The following is an 8929-nucleotide window of genomic DNA, read 5'->3' on the forward strand; positions in this document are numbered from 1 at the left end:
TGGATGAAGGATGGAGAAAAATTGCCAAGTTGCAAAAGCAGCTGAAACAAAATGTCAAGAGCTTTTGCAAAGAATTCTCTTCTTTCCTACCAAGGAATGTTGAGGTTAGAGATCTGCATTATTGCACGTTTTCACCACATATTTTAGCTTGTGGGAGAGTTAACACTTCTTTTGCACTTTGAGTTTTTTGTTTGCTAGTTAGCAGATCTTAAAGGAAAGAAGGTGAATTTTAGTCAGGGAGGAGATATATAAGGCGAGTACTTGCACTCCTCATCTCAGTAGCGAGTGTGAATGGTCTGCAACTGTGTATTCACACTGATAAATCAGGGGAGCAGGATCTGATCAAATCTTTTGTTCTACTGTGACACGTTTTTTGTGGGGATGTTCTTCATTTCTGTACTTTGGGGGAGCATTTTCATGCACCCCCCCGTCCTCTGGTTTCTCAGGGCCTGCACAGCATCAGAGTAGGGCATAGCATTCTCAAATCCTCAGAAACTTGTAATGATTAAAATGTTACGGTGCCTTTAGCTTAATATGTTTTGCACACCCTCTGGAGCAAGGGCTGAACAGAGGCGTAGAGGTAGAATTGCTTTTGAGAGTACTGTGTTAGATAAGGAGCCCTTCTTCAGCTGGACGTGTTTCCTAGTGTCTGCTTTGGCTTTCTGAAGCTGGGGGGTGTTGGTTTTGCAGCCAGTAGCTTGAAGGGTCCTGTTCCTGAGGGCAGGCACAGGGTGTCTGCCTGGGAACCCAGCGGCCATAGCTGGAGTTTGCCCAAAAGAACCAGAGTCACTTTGGAAGGTTGGCTCCATCATGCAAACCAACAGCCCAGCTGCCTGAACCCCGAGAAGGGAGAGCTGAGCTCTAGACAGCAAGTCTCTACTGAGGCAGTCCTTAAACATCTCTGCTCAAGCACAGGTTGAGCCCCGTCCGCCGCAGGTCTGCAGCGGAAAGACGGATGACGTGGGCAGAGCTCTCTGCAAGCCAATTTGCAGAGAAGCGAGGGTGAGAATCGATGCTGCTGTTCGTAGTAGCCTGGAGAAGGAGCAGCAGCAGTAAGAAAGCAGCAGCCCCCAAGTGCTGCATGAGCCATGCCTGGGCACAGCGTGAGCAATGATATTGCCCAGGACCGTGAGATAAAGCAGGAGCCTGAGAACCCAGCACGCTCCCTAGGGGATTTGTCCCACGGAAATCTGCGGTACTTGCCGCTAGATGGTAGCGTGTCAACACAGCATGTCTTTTCCCCCAGCTGTGAGCTCGTCAAACCTGTAGCAGGGGCAGTCAGGGTGGGCTTGGGGCAGGGGGAGGCTGGGAGGGTTTGGACCTGCAGAACTTCTGCTGTGATCTCTAGACTAAAAGGAATGCAACTTTGCACAGTCCTTGCAAAACCTGTGGTGATGGGGGATTTGAACGGTAGCACCAGGAAGTACAGAAGGTTCAGAAAGTGAAATGTTAGAAAATGGAACAACAAATAGATGAGCAGCCAGCTCTAGGAGTGGAACAGTTTTCCTCCCGTTAAAAGTAAGAGCAAAGCAAACAGAGACAAGCCATGATCTGGCCAAACATGACGAGGCATACACCTTGGGATGGCACTGTGCCAAACAGACTTTCTGGGTTACTGGAAAATAGCTATTCTAAGGAAGCTGCTATCATTTTATTAAACTATTTTAGAGCTCTTAGCTGCTATCGTGCTACTGAGATGACTCTGCATTAAGACATTTAGGCACTGTGCAATCTTTAGTTTATGGGTCCCTGGACAGTACTATGCCTCACAGCAAATGTCCCCAAAAGCTGCACTGAAATAGAGTTAATTTCTAACAGTAATATATATCACAGCAATTGCAGTCATTTTTCTCAAACAAAGGCATTATGAATGCCAATGTTAGGGTCCAGTTTGAGAGACTCAAACAGCGCAGGTAAAGAGAAGCTCCAACCTGTGAAATAACCTTCATTCTGCTCCGTACTGGTAACAGCCAGCAGCAATATTTGGGCTAGTCAGTGACCTTCTCATTAAATACTTCCCCACGGAAACAAATTTCCAACAAAACAACCTGTTGTGAAAACATTAGTTCCAGTAAAACATGCAACAAACCTCAGGAGGCTGATGTTCCTTGACTGACATTCTCTGGCCTGTCACTCAGACCATCTGCCTGCCAGCCCATTGCCAGGCTGTCAGTGTCCTGGGTTACCAACATCTCCCACAGCCTTGGTCAAGCAGGGGGGACCTGGCCACTGACCACCCCAGAGCACAGTGAAGCCATTGGAACAGAGTATGGGAGAAGGTCCAGATCTGGTTCATCTGATATTGAACCTTTGCAAAAGATGTTTTTCACATGCTACACCTCCCATCTCCAATTGTTTGTTCCAGTTCTTAAGCAAAATTTTGGATTTTAATATTTTTTTGCTTAGGAGAGGAATTGCGGTGTCTGCTCAGGACTGACCAGTGTGCTTATCAGGAAGCCACTGTAATGAATACTGTCCCACCTTAGATTGCCTTGGCTTTTCAAGTCTTCCAGAATTCTCAGCCGCCTTCCTCTATCAGGCAGGGATTTTAAGGCTATTGAAGTAATTAAGCCAACTGAATATGAATGTAGTTCAAAAAAATAAAAATCTGAGATGTTCCTCCTTCTGGAGGATTATCACTGGTCCTTGAGCCAGGGGTTGACGCCACCAAGATAGCTGGCCTTGCTGTTTTTCCACTCCATCATTTCAAGGAGAGGTTCCAAATTCCCAGTGTGGTACCCTATCTCAGGTATAAGAGATCTTTCATATGGAGTAGTTCTGGGCACGACAGCATGCTTTATTAATTCGTGACTAAATTGATCCCTTCATAGAAAAAAATTTAAATGTTCTGTATCAAAGCCATGAAATAATGTGGGTGGTTACTATCACCTTGCAAAATAATAATGGAAGGATAAACTACAATAATAGGGTCACGTAAGTATTTGAAAATGAGGGATGATACAAATGGAGGAAACCTGAGATAGCTCTGTCTCAACGCTAATGTGCCATTCAATTTTATTCTCTATGGAAAAGACCTTTTATATATGGCACTCTGAAATAGCAATAATTTTAAACCAAGACCTGCATGAAGTGTATGTTTCCAGGCCAAATACTGTATGGAGTTTAATGGACTCAATATACTGTTTAGCAAGTGTTCATAGCATGAGGAACTACTGCCGCATTTTTCTGGGAGCTTAGTGCTTGGAGGGATCTTCTAAAACAGGGAGTCCAGCTGTCTGCTGTTGCAGGCAACCTTGTCCTATTATCCCTTTATCAGATTTGTCAAGCTTCACCTTAAAACCGATTAGGCCTCTTGCAGCCGCTGTTCCTGCCTGGAAGTCTGTTCCAGAACATTACTTTATTGATGGATAGAAATAATTGTCAAACTCCAGTCTAAATTTTTATGTGGCTCGTTCACAGCCATGTGTTCTTGCGCCAGCATTATCCCATTGCTTAAACTGCTCTTTCCCTTTTTCTTTGTGTTTCTTTTGTGTTTTTACAAAAAGCAATCGTATTCCCTCCCAGACGTTGTTAGATGAAACAAGCTTAGCTGTATTAGTCCCCTCTTATAAGGTAGGTTTAGATTCCCAGCATCTTTCTCTGCATCCCTTCCAACATGAATTCATTTTTCCTGAACGTGGGGGATTATGATGCTGTGCTTTGTTCTGGAAAAGCCTCATCCAGGCAATGCCTCACACCATGACATTCATGCACAGGGCTTTTCTGCCAGATTGCTGCGGTGCATGCGAGCTTTTAGCAACTAGTCCCATCATCCATCACCCCAGACATGCCCAGCTCAGCTGAGTGTAATTACATTCTATGTCATTACATCCTTTCCACTGAGCAAGCAAGCTGGAGGGGAAAAAAAAATAAATTTAAAATTAAAAGAACTGGAACTACGAGGGAAATTCAGCTCCAGGCATCTTCCCTTAGATGGGCCACATCAGACAATCCTTCGAGCAGTGAGAGTATAGACTCTATAATTTCTGAATCGGTCAAACCATAATAAGAGGGTGTTTTTTCCTTTATTAAATGTTTCTATATCCCTGCTCTATAAATATAGTCACAAAATACTAGGTGCAGCCAGTGCTATATGTTTGATAAGACTTGGAGTTCTTCCAGTTTGGCCAGATAATATCCGATGCCAATGTTTTCCCAGGTAATTTTGAGGCATGTGGATTGGGTAAGCAGTAACAAATATAACAAAGGGACTCAGATCCCTACGATGCAGTGCAGAATGAAACTTTAGTTCTGGAAACGTCTTAAATTAGGACATTTTAGGCCTACTAATGTTATTTAAAGGAGAAAGCCAAATCTGAATTGTACCCAAACCTGCTCTAACCAGTGAGTTTCCTGGAACTGGGAAAATGCTTTACTGTATCTCCCGGATTCTGAGTCTGTGACAAAATGGAAGTAAAATGGAACTCTCGCCTATGAACGGTGTTTGGACGGACTGATGTTAGGGATGCTTTAAGGGTATATACAGCTATTGCTTTTTTGAACTTAATTCTCCTTTTGCCTATTCCAGTTAACATCCATTGATTTCTTTGGAGTAGTTTCTCATTTACACTAGTACGTGGTCAGAATATAGCGATGTAGGAAAGACTCCAAAGAGCATTCGGACAAAACAAAAAGCAAATAGTGTATTTTGTTCACTTCAGTGTTTTTTTCAAGCTGATGTAGCTCAGTCTAAAGCAACCATCAGTAGAAGGTGGCATCCACATCCATCCTTGTTCTTGACTGTATTTTCTGTTCCATTTCTATACGAGTTCCAGTTTTGCTGCGTTACTTTCTTTGTTTTGCTACTGTATAGAAGTCAATGAAGTGTTAAAAAGATAAAACTGTCCAGATGTTGAAGCTCATGACAACTAAATAGATCAGCGTGATTATTGGTTTTTTTTAATAGATATTGAGCCAGTCAGTCTGTTCTGTTGCCTTGCTCTGCTGAATAAGGAGTGCTTTACATGTGTCAAACTATACTGCCTGAAAGGCAAGCTGTACGGGGGACAGGTATGTAGCTGCAGTTTCCTCTGACACATTTTGAGGAAAGTATATAAAAGCAAGGTCTGCGCAGAACAACTGATGGACTCAGAGAAACATTGTCAGCCTGGGAAAAATCACATAAACCCTATTCCTTTTATTATTTTTTGTTTATTATTTATTATGAATTATTATTTATTTCCCATTGTCTGACACAAGGTAATAAAGATGAGTACAAGTAATCATTACAACGCTATTTTTCAGCAGGCTATACCTAGTGAGAGTTGCGATTACCTCAGTGTGTTGCAGACCATGTGGAGATAAGCAGTTTCACTTGACACCTTCTCACTTACCCACCCAAGGAAACTCCCTCAGGAAAGGGATTTCTTGAGTGAGGCACATCAATAACCACTAATCCAGAAAAATTCTGCTGCCAATCTCACAGTTTGGTTTCAGGATTAGGTGTTCTGCTTGAGATTTCCTCCTCATTTTCCATCTCCCTGATTTCTGAAGTCCTTTTCCTTTTGCCTGCCTCTAACCTGTCAAGTTTTCTCCTGGAATAAGAAAGTAAGAACAAACTTTTTGTGTCTGCTCTATGTCTCTACTTTGCAGGAGGAGAAAGTGCAAAACCAAAGAAGAGTTGGTGCCCTTCACTGCCATTCCTTGAGGAAAGAGCTAAATGCTCTTGATTGTCATAGAGCCTCTACCGTTGCCAATGATGGGACAGAGATCTCAGTTGCTGTATGAGACTCATGTCAGTACTTGATCAGTGAAAGGATGTGATCGCTTGAAAATCTTGATTAAATCACAAGCAGACTTGTGCTTTAAAGGCCCATAAATATAAACAAAAATGTTAAGTCTTTGCAGACAGGACAGGCTGATAGACTTTTTAATCTATGGAGCGCAACAGATAAGCATTATCCTTAATAACGCCTCCTTTCCGTTCTGCTGGCTTTATACAATCAAATTTTATGTTTTTCACCTGATCGAGTTCTGCTGAACAACTAGCACTGGTGGAGTGTTTTGTTTCGTGCAAGTCCAAGAGTGAAATCAGGCAATTAGGGGCCTTTTGGTTTTCCCTTCATCTTCTCGTCCATGAAGTGAGAGAAGAGGTCCTAACTACTGCGTGTTCCTGTGGGGGCTTGGAGATAAAATTAGCATACTTTTTTAAAATAGATGTTTTACCTGACAGTAACTTTGAAACCAAAGGTGTTGCTAGGCCTTGCTCTTTACTTCTTTATGCTAGGACTTGCTCTTTACTTCTTTATTTTCAGAATTAGTGGAAAATACCAAACCGTGTCATTTGGGCTGACAGTTATTCTGTTTCCTGAGCTGGAGATAATAAAACAGTGGCAGGTGTTTATAAAACCACTTCTGCAAACTTGTTATGATAGATGCAATAATTAGCTCTCCTGGAGATGTACTTCCCAGCAGCCTGCACAAGTGACTCACACTGATTTCTGTGGGAGCTCCAAGCAGGGAACTGGGTCTCTTTATATAATCGTGGGAAAGAAAAGCGCTGTCGTCTTTACCTAAGAAAGGCAACTTGAATCTGTAGATATAGCTGGCTATTTTTAAGTCATCCTTCCATTTTACTCACTGACATTGAATTCTGCCTACTCTTAATGTTCTTTCAGAGATTCTTTTCTCCCACCTATCCCGTGGTGTTTGATTGCCTCAGGCATCATGGTCCATGTTTTTCTTTTTAGGTGCATCATCCCCACTGATGGTAGTATCACCCCAGAGGTATGAAAATAGAACTGGTTCCTCTGGCTCTGAGAGTCCTCTTGTTTCCTAAAGTTCTCCCAGTAAAGGGTACCAGTTCAGAGTTTTCTCCCCGTCTTGCCTACTCCTGCTATACATCACTGCAGCTGCAATAGTTTCAGCAGATCAAATCCTGGCATGTGTTGGTTTAAGAGAGTTAACTGCTGCTTTGTGTTCTGTTTAAGCCTTAGCTGTCATGCTTGCATAATGTGCAGTTTGTGAGCCTGACATTTTGCGCGTAGTGTAAGCTACAGATGAGTCACACAATCAAAGATTCATGGGAATATTTCCAGTAACTTCAACGAGCTTTGACTCAAACCGCCAGCACCCTTGACTGAAACAGATGGTGCGTCTGCAGGAAAGCAGGCAGCCTGATGGACATCATTTGCGGCTGTATGATGTCACTGACACTGATTTACAGCAGTTGTTAGTGAAACAACACTTCACACGCATGCAAAGCCTTTCCTCAGAGTTGCCGTACAGAGTCCAGGCCAGCTGTTGGTCAAGAAGTAGAATGCAAGAGTGAAAATGTAAATCTTAGATGTAAAGTTTCTAAAAGTGAATAGAGGTATCAAACTAAAACAGGCTATGGTACTGAGCACCAAGAAGCAAGTTCTAGTTTAACAAAATGTTCATCACGATCAACCACTTTTGCACTGTTTCTTTTCTTCCTAAAACAACCGCTTGCATAAGGAATGCTCTCACTGCTCACACTCCATCAGGCTCGTGGTTTAGTTTTCCTCCTGGGCCAAAGAACAGGGGAGAATCCTTCTTGTTGAGACTACAAACTTAATCTCCAAATTGACAAAGAGTCCATGAGTCATGAGCTTTCTCCTCTGGTCAGGTCAGCCACTGCCAACAGCTTCCTCTCTGTTTACAGCCTGAGCCACTGCAGCTAGGAACAGGCTGGTCATGTTGCAGGTCATTGTTGTGCTGATGATGAAAGAAGAAGGAAAACTATCTGTAGGTCTCTGATAAACTGTGAGACGTGATGGAAAAAAATCAGGATTTAAGTCACCACCAGCTTTAGAAAGAGAAGTCTTCAGAGGTTCTGATGCACTTCTAATACTTAAAAGAAATCAGATAACTTTTACCTTGTACTCTCCCAAGTATTAATAGATTGCTCATTATTTTTAGGGAGGAAAACAGCTAATGTGTTTTTTTGGCTTTGGATGAGTTTTACTAACTAGAACTGCTTAGAATTGGAGTTTGCAACAAGCATCACATTTTTAAAAATTTGTTTTTCTTAGGAAAAGCAAGGAAATTGAACAGAGAACATTGGTTTTGAACAGTACACATAGGAGTCTGTCTGCATGTATTCTGTGAGATATATATGTGATAACAGTATACTAAATTGCATCATGTTCTTCCCTTCATTTATGTATGTTATTACAAATTTGGTTCAGTACGTTATGGGAAAACTTTCTTGAGTAGTACTGCATTTTGCCAGCTACTGAAGTTTTAGGATTTCTGATACATTGCTTCAAATCTGGTTTATTGCTTCTGATCTAAAAAATTGCATTTCCTATGATGTTAATCTGAAACCTCCCTTTGAAAAGTACTTCACATGTGAGTCTACTTGCAGATAGTCAGAACATGTCAGTAGTGGTATAGAGTTATGGGGCAGAGACAGGAAGAAAGGAGTTACACTTTGTGGTCTCACACCTCTTCATTTCAAAAGCGGTCTTGGGGGATTTCTTCAGAAATACACTTTTATCTCAAAGCACAGTTTGCTTATAGCAGGTGGTAGAGGCTGGCTGTATATATGTTCCCTGTTCCCGCTTTAGAGTGTAAGGCCATTTCTTCTGCTTCTTCTTGTGGCTGAAAACAAGCTGGCTCATGCATAGTCCAACTCTGCGTTCCCATTAGTAGAGATAAAGAGTGAAAAAGAGGGTTGTTACCCACCTCCTGCTGTTCAATGACACAAAACAAGTCAGTGCTTAATGTGCAGATGTGCACATCACAGAAACGTTACACCAGAAGAAAATCATACAATAAACTCTACTGAGCTGTTGGAGGCTCGTCACTTGCCAGCAGGGCAGACCCTTGGCAGCCCTTGAGGGGAGCTCTGCTGTGGTGTTCCTCTCTGCCGGAGACACTCATGCTTATCCTTTCTCTCCCTGTCTTTTGACTCTGCATTTCGAGAAGGACGACTTCGATATCCAACTTCAGCAAGGGTAGTTGG

This window comes from Falco rusticolus, chromosome 6 (genome assembly GCF_015220075.1).
Source record: "Falco rusticolus isolate bFalRus1 chromosome 6, bFalRus1.pri, whole genome shotgun sequence".
NCBI classification, from domain to species: Eukaryota; Metazoa; Chordata; class Aves; order Falconiformes; family Falconidae; genus Falco; species Falco rusticolus.